This window comes from Lithobates pipiens, unplaced genomic scaffold, assembly GCF_037356315.1.
Source record: "Lithobates pipiens isolate NorthernLeopardFrog02 unplaced genomic scaffold, aLitPip1_a1.2 Scaffold_1, whole genome shotgun sequence".
In the NCBI taxonomy this organism is placed as follows: domain Eukaryota; kingdom Metazoa; phylum Chordata; class Amphibia; order Anura; family Ranidae; genus Lithobates; species Lithobates pipiens.
The window spans coordinates 174,195,624-174,216,028 of NW_027507685.1; the positions used below are offsets into that span (position 1 = coordinate 174,195,624).

A 20,405-nucleotide genomic window follows, 5' to 3' on the forward strand; every position below is an offset into this window, starting at 1 on the left:
TGCATTTGACAGCCCCTTGCCTGTTACAAATAAAATGGCTAATACTAGATGGATGGAAATATACCCAACTACAGGACTTTGTAAAGAGTCTGGGGAGTAAGCTGAGATCAGGAGACATTTTAACACCTTTTGAAACTACCTGTGCATTAAGGGGATACGTCTGTCAATCTGCTCTCCACATCCCACAAATTATTTCTGTAGCAAGTCTCCCAAACCACTCCATACTATTAGCCACCTCAAGACCGGACACTTTCACCCCTTCCAGCTCAAGCTATTTCCCAGTTTTCAGCGCTGTCATGCGAGTATGGCAAGAGTCTTTTTACAGAATAGCCATACAGTGAGGCCCAAAATCCAAGGAGTGCCTTCCAGGGGTATAAATCACACATTTCATTTCCTGACTACCTATTACAATTTTGGAGGCTCTGGAGCCCCATGACAGTGGACATATCCATAAAATTACCACATATTGGAAAGCAAACGCCCCAATGTATTGTCTAAGAGGCAAGGTGTGTATTTTGAAGGCATTCAACCCTTCTAGCCCAAACTAATTTCTCAGCTTTCAGCGCTGTCACGTTCTGTGAGACTTTTTCAAAAATTAGCCACATAGAGAGGTCCAAAACCCAAGGGGCAATTTCAGTCATTCCAGGGACATAAATCACACATGTAACATGTAATGTCCTGACTGCCTATTATAATTTTGGAGGCACTGGAGTAAAAACACTTAGAAGTATTTTCTAAGTGGCATGATGTGTCTTTTTAAGACTTCATTTTTTGGCAAATGTTTTTGTAAATTGTCAAATGAAAATGAAATATTTTTTTTACATAAAATTGTCAATTTGATAAAGATATTTCTGTCACTTCCAGTTTTGGCAATTTGGCAATTTCCAGATTTGATGGCTGTAGCTAGTTTACATCATTGTCAAACGTCTATATAAATGTAAAACAGATGTCACTGGCCCTCTTTTGTCCCTGAAGATATCCCGTTTGCAGACAAAATGCATTGGGCAGGGCTATCGGTCTATGACATCACCACACCCACCAATGTACAGCGAAGTGTTTTATGCTTTTTTGTTCCCTGTGATGCTTGTGAGTATATTTTCATGTAAACAATTGGGAGTTTTAGCAGTACTACTGGATGGTCTAGTGTTGTTGTCTTCCTACTATTCCTGAGGAAGGTTCAGTACCCTTGGAAATTGCAGATTGACCGGACAGGGTTGGAAAGTGGTAGCAGACCCTGGAGTTACCTCATTTGCGTATCTAAAGGCATTTGTTTTCTCGCATTTAGAGATCATTAAAATCTGGTAAGAACTTTTGGCTATCTAGTGATCTGGGAGCACTGAATATAAGATTCATGCACAAATCATCTATATTGATATTTGATTGGCCTTTGAAGCCTTAACTTGAACACTGGGTGTGGAATCACAAAGTCACTGATCACTGGTGGTTACACATGCATTGTATGGGCAGGCAGTTTCACGCTGACAGGAAAACTCGATGAACTACCACAGCACTCAATAGTGCCGTGGTAGTTCATTGAGAACTACAAGCTGACATATATATTTGTAAATCATTCATTCACAGAATCCTGTGAATGAATGACGAGGTCAGGTGGGCAGTGCCCTGCACGGCCACGCTCTTTTCAAAAAGTGACAGCTAGTATGGGGAATTTCTCCCCTTACTGCTGTCACAAGGAGGGAGGGAGTGCGACGAGTGGCAGTAACAGTGGGAACATGCTACATGCTCTACCGTAAACATGGATGGAACGTGTAACATGTTCCCAAAAGTGAACTTATCTTTTAAAGACTTTTAACTATTGTGATTTGCATTGTTTGTCAGTAATTTAGAAATAAGTGAGAAGAAATGTAATAAAGTTTTATTTTCCAAATATTTAATTATTGGCTATGCATTGACAATTATTGAACTGGCAGCATATATGGACTCTGGGCCATTTTTTGCACTATAAGAAAAATACACTTTGATGTAAAAGAAGAATAATTTTCCTTTTCACTAGAGATTAGTGAAAGTTCAACCAGTCATGGCTAATCTCTCTGCTTTCTCCTCCTGTCAGTATATTTCTTGTCTGCACATGTTCATGCAGCACACCTGAATGGCCCAAAGTGCTTCCCCTTCCTCTAACGGTGCTTTTGAACAGGAGATTACAAGAACATTACACTAGTAGCATTTAAAACAAATTCAATTAACATTTTAGTAATTACCTTGCATTCATGTTTGTATGTGTGTCTGTAAATTAGATTTTAGTATTTTGTAGAGAAACATTTAAAATGAGTCCACCAGACATTTTTCTAACCGAACAAAGTGTGTTAGCAACAACCATTGGATAATGTGATTGTATGCTATAGAATTAACAAATTAGACACCCTAAAATTTGCTCTAGTGATAACTTACAAAAAAACAAGAAAGTCTGTCACAAAGTTAGTAAGCTAGCTGCAATAAAAAAAAACATTTTGAAACATATGTTACATACAATGTCAACGTTCTGGCAACACCAAGGCATTTAAAAAAAAAAGTACAAAAAAGTATAATTGTTATGGATTACCTGCATTTGGTCTGAAACTATGCCCAGGTAACCCTTTCATTGCAAACAGTAACATGCTAAAGACAAAAAAGAGTTCAATTCTGGAGAAAGATAAAGGAAGTTCAAAAATTGTGTATAGAGACACTATAAGGTGTTGCAGCATAATTAAAATCCAACAAAACCACAGTTTGCAATGTGGGCATCGGGGTTGATTTACTAAAGGTCGATCGGTTGTTTACTTTATAAGGGTTTAATTTTGTAAGGGTAATTGCCTCAGAGTTTAGTGAATATGGTGAAGTTTTACTTTGCAAAGAATACCCAAACATGTACACGGAAAATAAAAAAACTGAATTTTTGCTTTACATGATTGGATGCTGAAAGTCAGCAGAGCTTCACCACATTCACTAAGCACTGGTAAAAATTCCCTTGCAAAGTGAAATTTCACTTGCAAAGGAAACAGCCAATTTGTCTTTAGTAAATCAGTCCCTGTAGTATTTACATACTACATATTATGACAACTGGCTGCGGTTGACACAATGGTTAGTTGTGGACAGGGTATATATGCATAATGCTTGCCATCCAGACTTTGGAGGTTTCTTGGTCCAGAGATACATAGACATAAGACAGGCAAGATTTCTGTCTCTCAGTTCTGGAGCCTGGCTCTAAAAAGAGTAGAGAAGGTTTTATGCACACAATGTTTTATGCACACATCTGATTAAGGCTGGGTTTTCAACATGTATGGGTGTATGCTGCTGGACATCATCAAAAATAAAATGGTGATGGCTTGTTCAGTGTATTAAAGGGGTTGTAAAGGTTCGTTTTTTATTTTCTAAATAGGTTCCTTTAAGCTAGTGCATTGTTGGTTCACTTACCTTTTCCTTCTAAATGTTTTTTTTTTCTTTGTTTTCTTTGTCTGAATTTCTCACTTCCTGTTCTTCCTCAGTAAGCTGTTCAGTAAGCTGTTCTGGCTGACTAAACACTGCTCGGATGATGGTGTGAAGTTTACTGAGGAGAAACAGGAAGTGAGACAACTGATCTCTCCTCAAAACAATTACAGCCCCCCCCCCCCCATTCCTGGTGGCATGGGAGAAAGATTAAGCCCAAGGCCTAACCCCTGAGGAAAAAGGAACTTTTTCTCTTCTTGCACCTCCTCTCGACTGCAGGAATCAGGCTTCAAACTACTCACCAGGTCGTATAGGGCCCCATAGAGGATATACAGTATTTCCCAATGTACATCCTGACTGCTGGAGATGTGGAACAGCTAGAGGAACACCCCTGCACATCTTCTGGCCTTGTCTATATATTTAATCATGCACTCTCCCGCAAACAGGACCCATCTGCTTGCCTCCCTCTCTAAGAGCAAATGCCATCATTCTTTGGTGAGACACCTTCTCAATGCAGCTCAAGCCTGTATACTGGCACAATGAAAATCCTCCTCTCCAGCCACGATGAGTCCATGGATTTGATTGGCAAACAGTATTATTTGCCTGGAGGAAGCCCGCATCAGCAAGGCTTGTTGTTACTAATCTTCTTTTTTCACCTCTTCTCTTTCTCTCTTCACTCCCTATTTCCATTTATTTTTCCTTTCTACCTACCTCATCATAATATAAAACTCTTTGGCGGGGTTTAGGATGTTACCTCTGCCAGTGACTTACATCTCCGTTGATCCTCAGACCTTCCACAATCTGATGGCAGTCTCTTTGCCTGTAGTACCATTTTCAAGCAAATTCTTCAGGCTTATTGCCTTTTGATTGTTGCCTTCATTACTCATAATACCTTTAGTAATGCACATTTAGTATTGCTGTGTACTCCGAGGAGCTGACAGGGATCTCAGGAATGTGAGCAGCTAGAGCCCAACTCGCAGCTTCCTTTTGGTATGCACGGATCTCAGGTGTGCAGCCAGCGAGGTAATATCAGTTGTAACCCTTGCCAGGCTGATCAATAATAATGCAACATCTCAGACATATTTTTGAGGACAATGGGCAAGTTCAAGAAGGCAATGTGTGGGGGGACAGGGGGTAATGTATACAGGGAGAGGGTAACATGTACAGGAAGGGGGTAACATGTACAAGAGGGGGGTAATATGTACAGCGAGGGGAGTAACATACACAGGAAAGGGGTACTATGTACAGAAAGGGGGTAACATGTACAGGGAGGGGGGTAGTATATAAAGGGAGGAATGTAACATGTACAGGAGAGGGGTAATATGTACAGGGAGAGGGTAACATGTACAAGGAGGGAGGTAATATGTACAGGAGAGGTAACTGTCAGGGCTGGGCCCAGCCCTTCCTTCTCTGAGCTGGCCGCTAAGCTGTTGGCTAATTGCCAGCTCCTGTCTCTCCACAGTGACTCACCTGTTGATGATATCCTGCTCGTCAGTCCTGCCTACTTAGGCTGACCAGTCCAGATGATCTCTGCCCTCGCCATTGTCACATCTCTAGAGACACTCTCCTGTGTTCCTGTTAAAGACTTGCTTGGCTGACATTCCTTCTTGCTCCAGATCCTGCTTGCTGTTCTACTACGCTGTTCTCTGGCTCCCTGATGTTTTGGCTTGTCTGACTATCCGTTCCCAATCCTGAACTCTGGCTATGTATTTGACTACATTTACTCTGTTTACCTTTTTTTTAATTATTATTAAAGAAGTGTGATTTAATGGTACTTCTGTCTCAGTCTGATTTATGGTTTCTGACAGTAACATGTACAGGGAGGGGGGTAACATGTACAAGAGGGGGGCAATATGTACAGGGAGGGGGTAACATGTACAGTGGGGGCTAATATGTACAGGAGGAGGCATTTTTTGCATGAGAGGTATTATGTACAGGGAGGGGGTAACATGTACAGGAGGGGGCATTTTGTGCATTAGATGTATTATGTACAGGGAGGGGGCAACATGTACAAGAGGGGGTATTATGTACAGGAGGGGGTGATGTGTACAGGAAGAGGTAATATGTACAGGGAGGGGTCATTTGTACAAGAGGGGGTATTGTGTCCATGAGGGGGTAATATGTACAGGGAGGGGCACTGTGCACAGGAGGGTGTATAATGTACGGATAGGGGTGATGTGTGCAGGGAGGCAGTGTGTACAGGTAGGGGGCAATGTGCACTGGAGAGGGTAATGCATACAAGATATGGGGGAAATTTACACAGGAGGGAGCAGTACATACATGAGGGGGTAATATGTACAGGGTGAGGGTCATATGTACAGGACGCGGAATTGTGTCTATGAGAGGGTAATATGTACAGGGAGGGGTTATTATGTGTAGGAGGAGGTAATATGTACAGGGAGGGGGCATTATGTGCAGGAGGGGCATGGTGTACAGGGAGGGGGTAATGTGTGCAGGAAAGCAGTGTGTGCAGGTATGGGGGCAATGTGTGCAGGAAAGGACAGTGCATACAGGATGGAGGAGTAATGTGCACAAGAGGGAGCAGATAAGAGTTTTCTTTTATAGATCGACTTCAGAATAACCAGCCTGTCAGATTTTTTTTACATGCAAACACTGCCTATGTGCCTGTGACTATGGCCACCAGCAGTGAGCATTGTTTACTGCCAGCTGAAAAAGGCTCCCCACCGGGCGGCAGAACACAATAGCGCTGCAGGAAGGATTCCCCTATCAACACTGACTGTTGATGGTGTAATTGTCCAATTTCCTTTCCTTCCACCTTTGGTGAAAGCAAAGAAAATGATATCATCTGTCAGCTGCTCAATTCCTTAGGCACTTATACTTTTGCAATGGAGCCCACAAGCTTCAAGCTATACCTCTGCCTCTGGGTCACAAGAAGCCAGAAGTCTGAGTGGGATTATTAATTTGTAAAGGGTTTTTAGAGCAGTGATCTATAGCAGTTCCATGTAACATGCCCCCTGTCTACAACCATAAATATTTGCTCATCCATGCCTCACATGAGCATACCCTGAAGCTGTGCCCCTACAAGTAAACAGGGCTATTAAGGTCTTATCCTGTACTTTATAACTGCACAAATGCTGGTTTGAGATCTGTTCACTCCATTCCCCTGATCCAAGTCCATAACAACCCTCATACACCTGAAGCAACTCTCATGCAGGGTCCTGCAATTTGCTTTGGTTCAGATTAGAGCTCTAGAAGCTTAGTCGAACACCCAGAGCCTGTGAAACCTTGGAGCCTGGGTCACCTGGCACATGTTCTTTGAGGGGATATCAGTTCCACCACTAGTAGGGTGACGCCTCTCCCTGATCACCACTAACTCCTAGGTCAGTCAGGTTTGCACTAGTATTTGCGGTTACTCTTTTCCCAAGGTATTGCCCGTGTACACTGATTGTGCAGCCGCATTCCCTACCCCTCCCCTCCTCTTGCCCAATCACAGAGTACCTTGTATAATGTAAACCCAATCACACCATCAGAGACTCCTGTGAGTGGATGTCAAAGGGGAGGGGTGGGCAGAGCAACTGCTGTATGAGAAATCAGCATTGCTTCCATAAGAGCTCCTGTAGCATAGTGATAGCTGTACTCCCAGTGCTCAGTAAAACTGGCAATTATAAATTAGAGAGATAAGTCCATGAGGTGGCACACACCCATAGTAAGCACATCTTAGAAAGTGGCTTGAGTTCAGCTTTAACAGTTCATACAGACCGTAACAATCAGGAAAGGAAATATTTCTCCAATAAAGTCCAGTAAAATGTTAGACATGTGCATTCGTTTTTGTCCGAATGCATTTTCATCCGAATTTCAGGTATTTTTGTTATTGTTTTAACAAATGATTACAAAAGTACAGAATCCGAACGAAGGATCCGACATAAATAAATACTTTATTTTCATTTTCGTTCGATATAGATAGGAGATTCGACATGACACTGCTAATAACAATCTGTGTCCATCAAACCTGTGGTCGAATGTGCCTAACCTTAACTCTATTAGTCCAAGATTATTCTACATAGAGAGAAAAGATTCGACAGAGAGAAAAGACTCGACATAGAGAGAAAAAATTAGACAGAGAGAAATGATTCGACAGAGAGAGAAAATATTCGACAGAGAGAGAAAAGATCGCTGCTGGAATTGGGTGGTAAAATAAAAAAAAAGGTGATGATGAATGTTATTGGATGATTGTAACCAAAGAGGAGGAGCAGTAAAATAGCTAGAACTAAGTACACTCGTACAGCCAACTTACTTACGATTGCTAGCAGAGAGAGACACAGACACTGAATCATTTCAGAAGACAGTCAGAGAACCTAAATTATTTAGCAATTAAGCATAAGCACAGACGCAGAACAATAGTGATTAGTGAAGCAAGCTACAGTTCAACTTAACTTTTTCATAATAATCTGCTGCTATTGTGTTAGTGTTGTGAACTTGATAGTGATACTAGTGTTGCTAGTGTTGTGATGGCCTCAGAGGCTGTCGGTGTTGTGGGGGGGGTGATTTATTATTATAGATTTTATATTATAGATTGAGATTCTATATAGATTCTATATACCCTATCTTGTTACCTGTCTGATCAGTGATCGCTATCATCAGTCCATTTTATGTTTGAACTATATACATTCAAGAGAGGAAGGGGTCTGCACCCAGGGCAGATGGGACTTTACATGAAGCACATGACAGCAAAGAAATGTAATGGGGTGATCATAAAGGAATTTTATTGATGTATAAGTTACAATCTCTGCATGTGTAAAATACATACATAATTAACCACTACAATACAGGGCACTTTCGCCCCCTTCCTTCCCAGCCCAATTTTCAGCTTTCATCGCTCTAGCGATTTCAGTGACAATTGCGCAGTCATGCTACACTGTACCCAAATGAAATTTTTATCATTTTGTTCGCACAAATAGAGATTTATTTTGGTGGTATTTATTCACGACTCCGTTTTTAATTTTTTGCGATATAGGCGCAAAAAAGCGGAAATTTGGAAAAAAAACGATATTTTCTTTTTTCTATTTTAAAAGAAATCCAATAAAATCAAATTTTGTCATAAATTTAAGCCAAAATGTATTCTGCTACATGTTTTTGGTAAAAAAAAATTCCATTAAGTGTATAATAATTGGTTTGTGTGATCACGGACATATGTACGCAAATGATCATGTACATATGTGTGCAGGTGATCACGTACATATGTGTGCACATAATCATTGGGACAAGTGATTTTAGTGGGACATATGTGGGGGACATGTTTTTATTATTAGGGATATGTGTTTTTATTTTTTGGGGACATGTATGTTTTGGGGACATGTGTGTTATGGGGACATATGTGGGGACTGTGTTTACACTGTGTGGTGTGTTGTGTGTTTACACTAGACTGAAGATCAGTGAGTAAAAAGCTGTAAAAAACAGCTCATACTCACTGATCATCAGCCGGCTGTAGCAATCTGCTCTCCTCTCCTCAGCGATGACTTCCGTGTGAGGAGAGGAGGAGTCGATTGCCTAGCAACCGGCTGTTTGTTTACATCACATGACGGCCGTGATTGGACACGGCCGTCATGTGATCAGGAGGGCCAATCACAGAGCCCTCCTGCCGATCTGAGATGCGCCGTGTCCCGGTGACACGGGCGCATCGGGATCGCGCCGCTGCGCGGGCACGTGCGGGTGCGCGCGATCCCGCTCCTCCTGATGGACGTTCCTGAACGTCCTATCAGGAGTAGACGGCTCCCACCCAGCCGTATATGTGCATTGGCCGGGTGGGAAGTGGTTAAGTAATACGGTATATACATACATAATAATGCTCATATCAGATATACAATCAGAAACAAAGCAAAAAATCAATCATAACTCGAGGTATAACCTCAATAAAATTCCAAGGTTCCCCACAATGCGAGTTGGCTAAACCAATAATAAAATGGTGATGCCTGCGGGACCTAAAGCCTCACTAAACCTGTAAAAGTAGGTGTATAATGATAATAATAATAAAGTCTGGATCAGGAAAATATAAGCACGGCGAATGGTGGCTCTACACGTTTCGTGGCTTCCAGGCCACTCATCATGACCGAGCACGTGTGAAATCTAAAAGGACATTATTGTAAGCAAGAGCAGAAAGGGCAAAAATAAATAAGTAAAAATAATTAGGGGTGGGGTAAGAAAACCCACAACTACTGTAAGTGTATTAGGGTACCGTATAGTGATGGTGTGATGGCGGGACACCGCAAGCCCTCCAGGGCATCACTTTAATTAAATATATACATTCAACATGAATCACAAAGATTCAACAAAGCAGCGAAAAACATACAAACGTTGAATCTTTGGCTTATGGTGTCTGTTGAAAGTTTTAAGAAGATTCGACAGAGCAGCTAAACTATACGAAGTCATATCGTTTAGCTGCTCCGTCGAATCTTCTTTGAACATTCGACAGACACAATAAGCCTTTAATGACAGATTCGACCTTAATTCATTTGGATTTTCAGACAAATTTTTTACGAAAAACAAAATAAATAAAAGCGAATTTCGGGAGTAGCTAAATAAATGTATTTTTCGGACAAAAACGAAATTCCGAAAAACAAAATATTTCAGTGTGCACATGTCTAAAAAATGTAAGTAGGGAGAATTGCAGTATTTACGATTATGTAAAGGGTGTAGCGGGTAGCCCTTATACCTAGCAGTAAAAAAAGGGTTTCTGGTTCGAATCCTAACCACAACACTACCTGCCTGGAGTTTGAATGTTCTCCTTGTGCCTGCATGGGTTTCCGCCGGGTACTCTGGTTTCCTCCCCAAGACATGCTGGTAGGTTAATTGGCTTCTGTCCAAAATTGGCTCTAGTATATGAATGTGAGTTGAGGACCTTGGATTGTGGGTTCCTTGAGGGTAGGGAACGATATGAGTGTGCGATGTATGTGTGGAGCATGCAAGCACGGGCTATATGGGTACCTAAAAATATATAATCGATAAGCATCTTAATGAGACGCAATGTATAGGAAGAAGAACAATTGTAGACACGCACCCTCACTCAGGTTAAACTGAATGGACTGGTGTCTTTATGTAACATGTCCCATTCAAGGGTCACAGTTCTGAGTTCTTAAAGGAAAAGTTTGGTGCCAAAAACAAAACAAATATTAACACTCACCTTCATGCTGCAGCATTGGTCTGATGCTGCAGTTGTCCCCTGCTGTCTCTAAGCCTGAGAACTGAACTTAGAGACAGTTATTGGTCTGCTCTGAGCTGAGAGTGGTAACTGTCAGTCACCACTCTCTGCTCTGCCCTTCCAAAGCTCACTGGATGCCAAGCTGGAGAGAAGGTGCGAGCAGCTGGCTCTAGCTCTCAGCCATGTACTGAGAGGACGAGCCAACTACCAATCAGGCATTTGGGTGGATCCCAGCAAAATGGTCAGAAAGTTCAAGAGCCTGGAGCTGCTCTGTGACGTCAGCTAATTCTGGGTCACAGAAGAGGAAAAGTAAGTGCACTCCTGTGACCCAGAAGGGAAGTATTGCCATGAAAGCAGTGGCCATGCTTCTCTTTTAACTAGTCTCTCCCCAAAGGGGAGAAAGCACATAGCTCCACTGCTACATTCTCAGCTCTCTGCAGGCCAATCCACTCCTGTAATCCTGTCATATTCCTTATATATGGGGAAACCCTCACTCTCCACCTACAGGGCAAATTGTTCCAATAAACTGGTATTTACCCCTGCCTACACACCTGTAGCATGCCGCCAGTCTCTGACTGTCTCCTGGTGTAATTCCATAGTCTTCAACCACATCTGTAGCATGTGCTCAGTCACTGACCATCTCCTGCAGTATGTCCCTAGTTTCTGATCATCTCCTGAGCATATCCCCAGGCTCCAACCACACCGATAACATGTTCACAATCATCTCCTGTAGCATTTCTAAGGCCCCCGGAATCTTCTGTTGCATTACTTATATTGAATATTATGTTGCCCCCCCCCCCGGGGAGAGGCCACAGTTGAAGTGCCCTACATCTAGATTTACATCACCATTTTTCTAACCTGTCCCCACTCTGTCCAAAGCTAAAAAGAACTCTTTTAAATGAAGTTCCACTTTTTTATTAGCACTCATGCTGGTTAAATTGTCTCTCAAAGTATAAATATAAAATGTTCTAATAATAATAATAATAATAATTATTATTATTATATTAATGAAAAATATAAAATATTTTTTAGTTAAAATAAAGGCATGCAACAGTAGCACACTCCACATGGTAATGACCAATCAAATTGGCCTCATGAGATTAAAAATAACATACCGTATATACTCGAGTATAAGCCGAGATTTTCAGCCTCTTTTTTGAGGCTGAAAGTGCCCCCTCGGCTTATACTCGAGTCACCGCTGTCTGACTGCTCGATCAGCGTATCGAGCAGACAGACGGCGGACATTAAAATTCAAAAGCCGCGCCTCCTTCTCCGCCTCCGCCTGTGATAGGCGGAACACTGAATTTCCCAGCAGTCAGTGTTCCGCCTATCACGGACATCCGTTCATTCTCATACTACGGACGAGTATGAGAGGATGTCCGTGATAGGCGGAACACAGGCTGCTGGGAAATTGAGTGTTCCGCCTATCACAGGCGGAGGACGGAGGCGCGGCTTTTGAATTGTAGAATGGCCGCCGAGAAGAGCGGCGATCCATCGGCACGACACGGGACGGAGGAGGCACGGAACGGAGGAGGCACGGGACAGAGGAGGCACGGGACAGAGGAGGCACGGGACAGAGGAGGCACGGGACAGAGGAGGCACGGGACAGAGGAGGCACGGGACAGAGGAGGCTCGGGACGACGGCGGCTCGGGACGGAGGCTTGGGACACAGGTAGGCTGGACACACACACAAGGCTGCACGGACACACACACACACACACACACACACACACACACACACACACACACACACAGGGATGGATGGATGGATGGATGGATACACACACACACACACACACACACACACACACAGGGATGGATGGATGGATGGATGGATACACACACACACACACACACACACACACAGGGATGGATGGATGGATGGATACACACACACACACACACACACACACACACACAGGGATGGATGGATGGATACACACACAGGTAAGGATGGACGGACACACACACAGGGATGGATGGATGGATGGATGGATGGACACACACACAGGGATGGATGGACGGACACACACACAGGGATGGACGGACACACAGGGATGGACAGCCATGTCTCACCCTCGGCTTATACACGAGTCAATAAGTTTTCCAGTTTTTTGGGGGTAAATTGGGGGCCTCGGCTTATATTCGGGTCGGCCTATACTCGAGTATATACGGTAGCTAGGGGGATTAACTATAACTGCAGTCTATACATACAGTAATCATAACTACAGTCTATATATATAGTACTCACACATCTGCAAAAAGCTGCACTCTACAGGACAATTTCATGCACCTGCTCACCAATGATAGCGCCTGATATTTGACTTGAGAAAAGGACCCCTTGGAAAAACACATTTTCTTTAGAATAGCCTAGTTTCACTAAATAAGGTGACTCCTATTCACAATGGGAAGCCCTAGTCAACATAACATTTTTAATACTCATATAGCATTATATTTTGCGTTATTTATTCATTTTGAGCTAGGTTTTAGGTACACCATGTTTTGCATTTAAAAAATATACAGAAATAGCACTGTACCATAATTATGTGCCCAAAACATTGTCACGTGTTACTTTTTTCTTTCATATCAGCACACCCAAAAAGCTGACATCGGTAAGTAGCTCGCCAAATCGATATTTGTTGCTGCATAAAAAAATTCCCATTATTTTCGGACCACACTACAACATGTTGGCACTATTGCATGAATGTATATAGGTTTAAATAAAGGCCACATAATCATGGATCAACATCCATAGAAATTTACTAAATTTACAAAAAAATAAAAAATCTGTGTCAATGGGTTGGTAACTATTGATAGTATGGAATATATAATAATGGGCAAATTCACATATTCAGCTTTTTTTTCTATATAAAGAAAATATTTTCTATCTAAAGCACTTTAGTCTCTTTACTTTTCTGTTGTTGCACTGCATTTTCTTTTCAATAGCTTTTCATAGGGTTCTCATCGTATATAATTAGCATGGTGCAACGTTAGGCACAATAAAAGTGAAATCTCTAGGTACATAGTCTACTCACATAACAGTAAGCATGCACTGGGGGTTATTTACTAAAACTGGCTAGTGCATACTCTGGTGCAACTTTGTGTAGAAACCAATCAGCTTCCAGGTTTTATTGCCAAAGCTTAATTGAACAAGATGAAGTTAGTAGCTGATTGGCTACCATGTACAGCTGCACCAGATTCTGAGTGTACCAGTTTCAGTAAACACCACTGTGCTCCCAGCAACAAGCATACAAACTATTAGGAGACTGAAGTGAAGAGTGAATGCATCACATAGCTAACCTTGATAAATTGTACCCAAAAATATCTGATAACTGAAAATACTAAGAATAGTTGAAATGCATGTTAACCACTTGCCGACCGCCGCACGACAATATACGTCGACAGAATGGCACGGGCAGGCATATGGGCGTATATATAAGTCCCTGCCTTCCCGCGGGTGGGGGGCCCGATCGGGCCCCCCCCCCCGGTGCCTGCGGCGGTCGGTATTCGTTCGGGAGCGACCCGGGATGAGGGGGCGGCCATTCATTCATGGCCACCCCCTCGCGATCGCTCCCGACGAATGGAAATCCTTCGTGACATCACTTCCTCTCCTGTAATGTAAACACAGGCAGAGGAAGTGATGTAATCTCTCCTCGTGTCGGTATTTTTCGTTCCGGCACCGAGGAGAGAGGATCGGTGAGTTGCACCAACACGACACTTCACAGTAGAACATGCCAGGCACACTCACACCCCCCCTTTACCCCCCGATCACCCCCCCAATTACCCCTGCCCCCCCAGTCACAGTGACACCAATGCATTTTTTATTTATTTTTTTTATTTTTTTTTTGCATTGGTGTCATTTGTGACTGTAATAACTGTTAGGGCAGTTAGGGTTAGCCCCCTTTAGTTCTAATGTACCCCCCTAACCCCCCCCAATAAAGGTTTAACCCCGTGATCACCCCCCGTCGCCAGTGTCACTAAGGCTGGGTTCACATTGCAGCGGTTTATGAGAACGAATGTGATTCGCACCGCACTGCAGTGCAAATCACATCCGATCTCTGCGATTCGAGTTCAGCCATTCGCCGCACCCACCGCACCCGCCGCAAATTCGCACGGGACCCTTTTTTTGGTCCGCAGCAGAATCGGATCGCATGGGTGTTCACACCATGCGATCCGAGTTTGCAGATCGCACTGCGATATGCGAACTGATCTGGGGGTGTCATTAACATTTCACTGACACTCCCAGCAGTTCGCATAGGGCAGTGTGAACTGCCGCCGGGAGGCATGCGATGCGGGAACCCGCCGTGGATTCGTGGCGTTCCCGCATCGCTCCAGTGTGAACCCAGCCTAATAAGCGATCGTTTTTCTGATCGCTGTATTAGTGTCACAGGTGACGCTAGTTAGGCAGGTAGGTATTTAGGTTTGCCGCAGCTTTTTATAGCGCCAGGGACCCCCATATACTACCGCATAAAGCCCCCTGATTGCCCCCTAGTTAACCCTTTCACCAGTGATCACCATATAACTGTTACAGGTGACGCTGGTTGGTTAGTTATTTTTTTATAGTTTCAGGGCACCCGCCATTTATTACCTAGTCTCACTAGTGTACCTGTAAATTTAGGGGTGTCTACTTTCCAAAATGAGGTCATTTGGGGGGGGTTTGTGCCATCTTGGCATTTTATGGCCTTCAAAACTGTAACGCCCTTAGAAAGCCTGAAGGCGGTGCTTGGTTTTCGGGGCCCCGTACGCGGCTAGGCTCCCAAAAAGTCCCACATATGTGGTATCCCTGTACTCAGGAGAAGCAGAAGAATTTATTTTGGGGTATCATTTCACATATGCCCATGGCATGCGTGAGCAATATATCATTTAGTGACAACTTTGTGAAAAAATAAAATAAAATAAAAAAGTTTGTAATTTTACCGCAACTTGTGGCAAAATATAAAATATTCCATGGACTCAACATGCCTCTCAGCAAATAACTTGGGGTGTCTACTTTCTAAAATGGGGTCATTTGTGGGGGTTTTGTGCCATCTTGGCATTTTATGGCCTTCAAAACTGTAATAGGTAGTGAGAAGTGAAATCAAAAATTTACGCCCTTAGAAAGCCTGATGGCGGTGCTTGGTTTTCGGGGCCCCGTACGCGGCTAGGCTCCCAAAAAGTCCCACATATGTGGTATCCCCGTACTTAGGAGAAGCAGTAGAATTTATTTTGGTGTGTCATTTCACATATGCCCATAGCATGTGTGAGCAATATATAATTTAGTGACAACTTTGTGTAAAAAAAAAAAAAAAAAGTTTGTCATTTTCCCGCAACTTGTGGCAAAATATAAAATATTCCATGGACTCAACATGCCTCTCAGCAAATAGCTTGGGGTGTCTACTTTCTAAAATGGGGTCATTTGTGGGGGTTTTGTGCCATCTTAGCATTTTATGGCCTTCAAAACTGTAATAGGTAGTGAGAAGTGAAATCAAAAATTTACGCCCTTAGAAAGCCTGAAGGCGGTGCTTGGTTTTCGGGGCCCCGTACGCGGCTAGGCTCCCAAAAAGTACCACATATGTGGTATCCCCGTACTCAGGAGAAGCAGCAGAATTTATTTTGGGGTGTCATTTCACATATTCCCATAGCATGTGTGAGCAATATATCATTTAATGACAACTTTGTGTAAAAAAAAACAAACAATTTTTTTTGTCATTATTCAATCGCTTGAGGCAAAAAAATAAAATATTCAATGGGCTCAACATGCCACTTATCAATTTCCTTAGGGGGTCTACTTTCCAAAATTGGGTCATTTGGGGGGGTTTTGTACTGCCCTGCCATTTTAGCACCTCAAGAAATGAGATAGGCAGTCGTAAACTAAAAGCTGCGTAAATTCCAGAAAACGTACCTTAGTTTGTAGATGTGACAACTTTTGCGCAAACCAATAAATATACAGTTATTGACTTTTTTTTTACCAAAGACATGTGGCTGAATACATTTTGGCCTAAATGTATGACTAAAATTGAGTTTATTGGATTTTTCTAATAACAAAAAGTAGAAAATATCATTTTTTTTCAAAATTAGCGGTCTTTTTACGTTTATATCGCAAAAAATAAAAATCAGTCAAATACCTTTAAAAGAAAGCTCTATTTGTGGGAAGAAAAGGACGCAAATTTCGTTTGGGTACAACATTGCATGACCGCGCAATTACCAGTTAAAGCAGCGCAGTGCCAAAGTGTAAAAAGACCTCTGGTCATTTACCAGCAAAATGGTCCGGTCTGAAAGTGGTTAAAGCATTTGTTTTGTACAGTATTTTTATAGGTTGAACATGTTTTCTGTATGGAAGGTTCTTTTCTGTGTGTAGTTGCATGTATCAAATAGCAAATATAATGTAGAAACTGTGAATTTTACATACGTTAACTTTTGATATGATAAAAGATGAGCTTGCTCGAAACAACAACTAAAGTGTAGCTTTAATGATGATATTTAATAAGATGCACAAGAACTGGCCTATTATAAGTAGTGATAAAAAAAGAGCAGCATATAATATTATATGTGGATTTAAATGCTGGAATGTGAACCTAAAGTGCAGAGATGTAAAAGGAATGTTAGCTTTTTTTTTTTTTTTTAAATAGTGAACAATACCACTATTAGTGTAATTTACTGTAACATTACCAGTATCAGAGGTCTAATTTCCACACCAGAGCCATAAGGTCTATGCCGCATCCTTATTGGGAACCTGTCCATCTATAGAGGCCCATTTGGTCAACCGTGATGCTCCCTTCTAATGGACTCACCCTTTAGACTCCTTTATAGATTTACAGCTTTGCAAAGGCTGTATGTTCACCTCTATGTGATACATGCTGTTAACACTACAATCCAATGGGAGCTTGCTAAAATCTCTCTGTAGTAGTTGGAAAAGCTGATCAGTCATACAAGAAGGGTTAGAAGCAGGACAATAGTTATGTTTCTTTGATGTCAACCTTCTCGAGTTGAACAAGCCTAGAAACACAGCTCTTGGTATGGCATATTATCATATCCCACATTATATCATGTGTTCTGGGAGGCAAAATGAAAGTGACCTGGAGCTAGACAAAAAATAACTTTGGTCATGCTCTTCTTAAAGTTATGTCAATATTGTACTAGTAAATTAGAAAATAGCATTATATACTGAAGATTGTGTACTATATTCTGAGATTCCAAGCCTTTGAAAAATGCACAACAAATCAAACATTTATTGACTATTTCATCATTAAAGGGATATCAGATGACCCTCACCTTCAGCTTCCCATCTTCCTTGTGGTTCTTATCATTTATCTCATCACCCTGTGTGGTAACCTAACCATTCTTATTGCTTGCCGGGACCCTCAGCTCCATAAGCCAATGTACTTCTTCCTAGGAAACTTATCTGTAGTAGACATCATGTGCACTACAGTGACGCTTCATAAGATAATCATGAATTTTATCACTGGTTACAAGGTGGTCTCCTTTGTGGCCTGTATGGCACAGATGTATATGTTTGGTGCCGTGCAGTGTGCTGAGCTGGTCATACTTACAGCTATGAGTTATGATCGATATGTGGCCATCTGTAAACCTTTGCATTATCACATTATTATGAATCCAAGAACAAATGTTTTGTTGGCTGCTTTTTGCTGGTTGTTTGCATTTCTGGAAGTCATTCCCCAGCCTGGGTAGTATGCAGTTATTCTTGCTATACAACTATTGAAGCCAACCATTTCTTTTGTGACATTGTCCCTTTGATGCAGATTTCTTGCAATGACACTAGACTATTGGAAATCCTGTTCTTAGCCTAAAGATTGGGTCCCATGATTGTCACCCCATTCCTTCTCACATGTGTTTCTTATGTTTTCATTATAGTTGCAATATTGAAGATTCCTTCTAGTACTGGTCAACAAAAGGCTTTCTACACATGTTCCTCCCACCTAACAGTTGTCACACTGCTGTACACTACATTATTTAGCCAATACTTGACACCAAACCTAAGCAGCACCTTGGATGCCAAAAAAATGTTTGCTCTTTTTAACACAGCTGGTGTTCCGATGCTGAATCCATTGATTTACAGCTTGAAAAATAAAGACGTCAAGGCAGCTCTCAGGAGAAGCAAAGTGAAAATCAAAATGGACCTTTAGAAGTTTTTTAGTGTTTACAAAATCCTCCATTATAAGTGGAGCTCTCTACAGACTGGAAATCTTTCCTACTCCTGGCACGGCTGTGACTGATCAGGCCAAACTTTTCAGCCAGCCTTCTGGTGTCATCTGTTGAGCCTCTCAAAATATGGGTTTTGCTTCTGCACATTGACTTACATGTACTTTATAGCTACTGTTACTGTATAAGAGTTTCAAACCACTGGTGTGTGCTGGGAGACAGTGCCAATGCGCTGATCCTGGCACATTGCACTGTTCATTTTTTTAGAGAAGTTTATTTGAAATGCCACAAGTGACATTTTCACACAGTATCATTCATCGTAGTGAAAAGGGAATGTGTTTTTCCCCAATGAATTGTCTGTCTTTTGAATCATTAAAGCGGGGTTCCACCCTAAAGTGGAACCTCCGCTGATCGGAACCCTCCCCCCCCCCCCCCCCCCCGGTGTCACAATTGGCACCTTTCAGGGGGGAGGGGGGTGGAGATACCTGTCAAAGACAGGTATTTACACCCACTTCCGGGCATAGACTCCCGTGGGAGTCTACGCCATTTCCTGTCCTGCCGCGCTGTCTGATGGCACACACACCGGTCTCAGAGACAGTGCGGAGAATTCCTATTTCGCTGCGCGACTCGCGCATGCGCAGTAGGGAACCGGGAAGTGAAGCCGATTCGCTTCACTTCCTGATTCCCTCACCTAGAATGGTGGCGGCAGCAGCCGAGGGCCGAGCGATCGATCGGCCTCGGCTGCCGGCATCGCTGGAACCCGGGACAGGTGAGTGTCCATTTATTAAAAGTCAGCAGCTGTAGTATTTATAGCTGCTGGCTTTTAATATTTTTTGTTTTGGTGGAATCCCTCTTTAAAGCAGTTTTGGTCTCTTTTATAAATTTGGTCTAGCGCTCCTACTTTTGGTTTAAACTTTATATCAATAAGAATAAGAATAAGAATTTAAGTCCCAGTGCCTCCTGGATGTATCCCCTTGAACATAGGAAACACAGCATTTTGCCTTGTCTATGCATTTGGCCTGCACTGGAAATAGCAAGCACTTACAGCAACACAAAAATTAATAAAAAATGCTTGTTTTTTGTTAATAGTTGAGGCAGTAGGGAAAGGCTAGAACACCTGCCAACTCTTTATTGCTGTTTGTGTTCTTTTTTGGAAAAACTCTCACTAAACTCACACAAAAAAAGGTCACACAAAAGTGAGTCAAGCAGGATTTAAGGATCAAGGATAACTGAGATACAAGCTGAAAGACCATCCAGCAATGATCCAGTGCAGACCCTCGGTTTAAAATAGTCCTCTAGGCACCAGTATCTGTGGTGGATATTCGCTACATCCATGCCCATGCCATTGTATGCATATTCAGCTCAAGCCTTACATCTGGCACAATCTTTTTGACAGCTGACATGATGTTTCTGATACAGCCCCTTCCCTTATATAGCTGATGACAGCTCAAGGAGTTGCCATTTGGTAGGATTACCATTGTCATCATTGTCATGTGTGCCTGGTTCATCACATTTTTACTTCAACAAGTCACCTGGTGGCAGGCACCATGATTAATAGTTTATTTACAGCAGGGGACTTTTGGGGGATTTTTATTTTGTAATATAAGACTTTTCAAATGTTTGGGTGTCTTTATTTCTAGATTACAATTTTTTGTTATGACTGAGAAGGGGAACTATGTAACCCTTGCTC

The 20,405-nt window shown here is 42.3% G+C and overlaps 1 pseudogene; it reads left to right on the plus strand.

The window, feature by feature from the left end:
- The first annotated feature begins 4,762 nt into the window (after positions 1-4,762).
- LOC143987525 (olfactory receptor 8J2-like) lies at positions 4,763-19,029 on the plus strand (annotated as a pseudogene).
- The last annotated feature ends 1,376 nt before the right edge of the window (positions 19,030-20,405 follow it).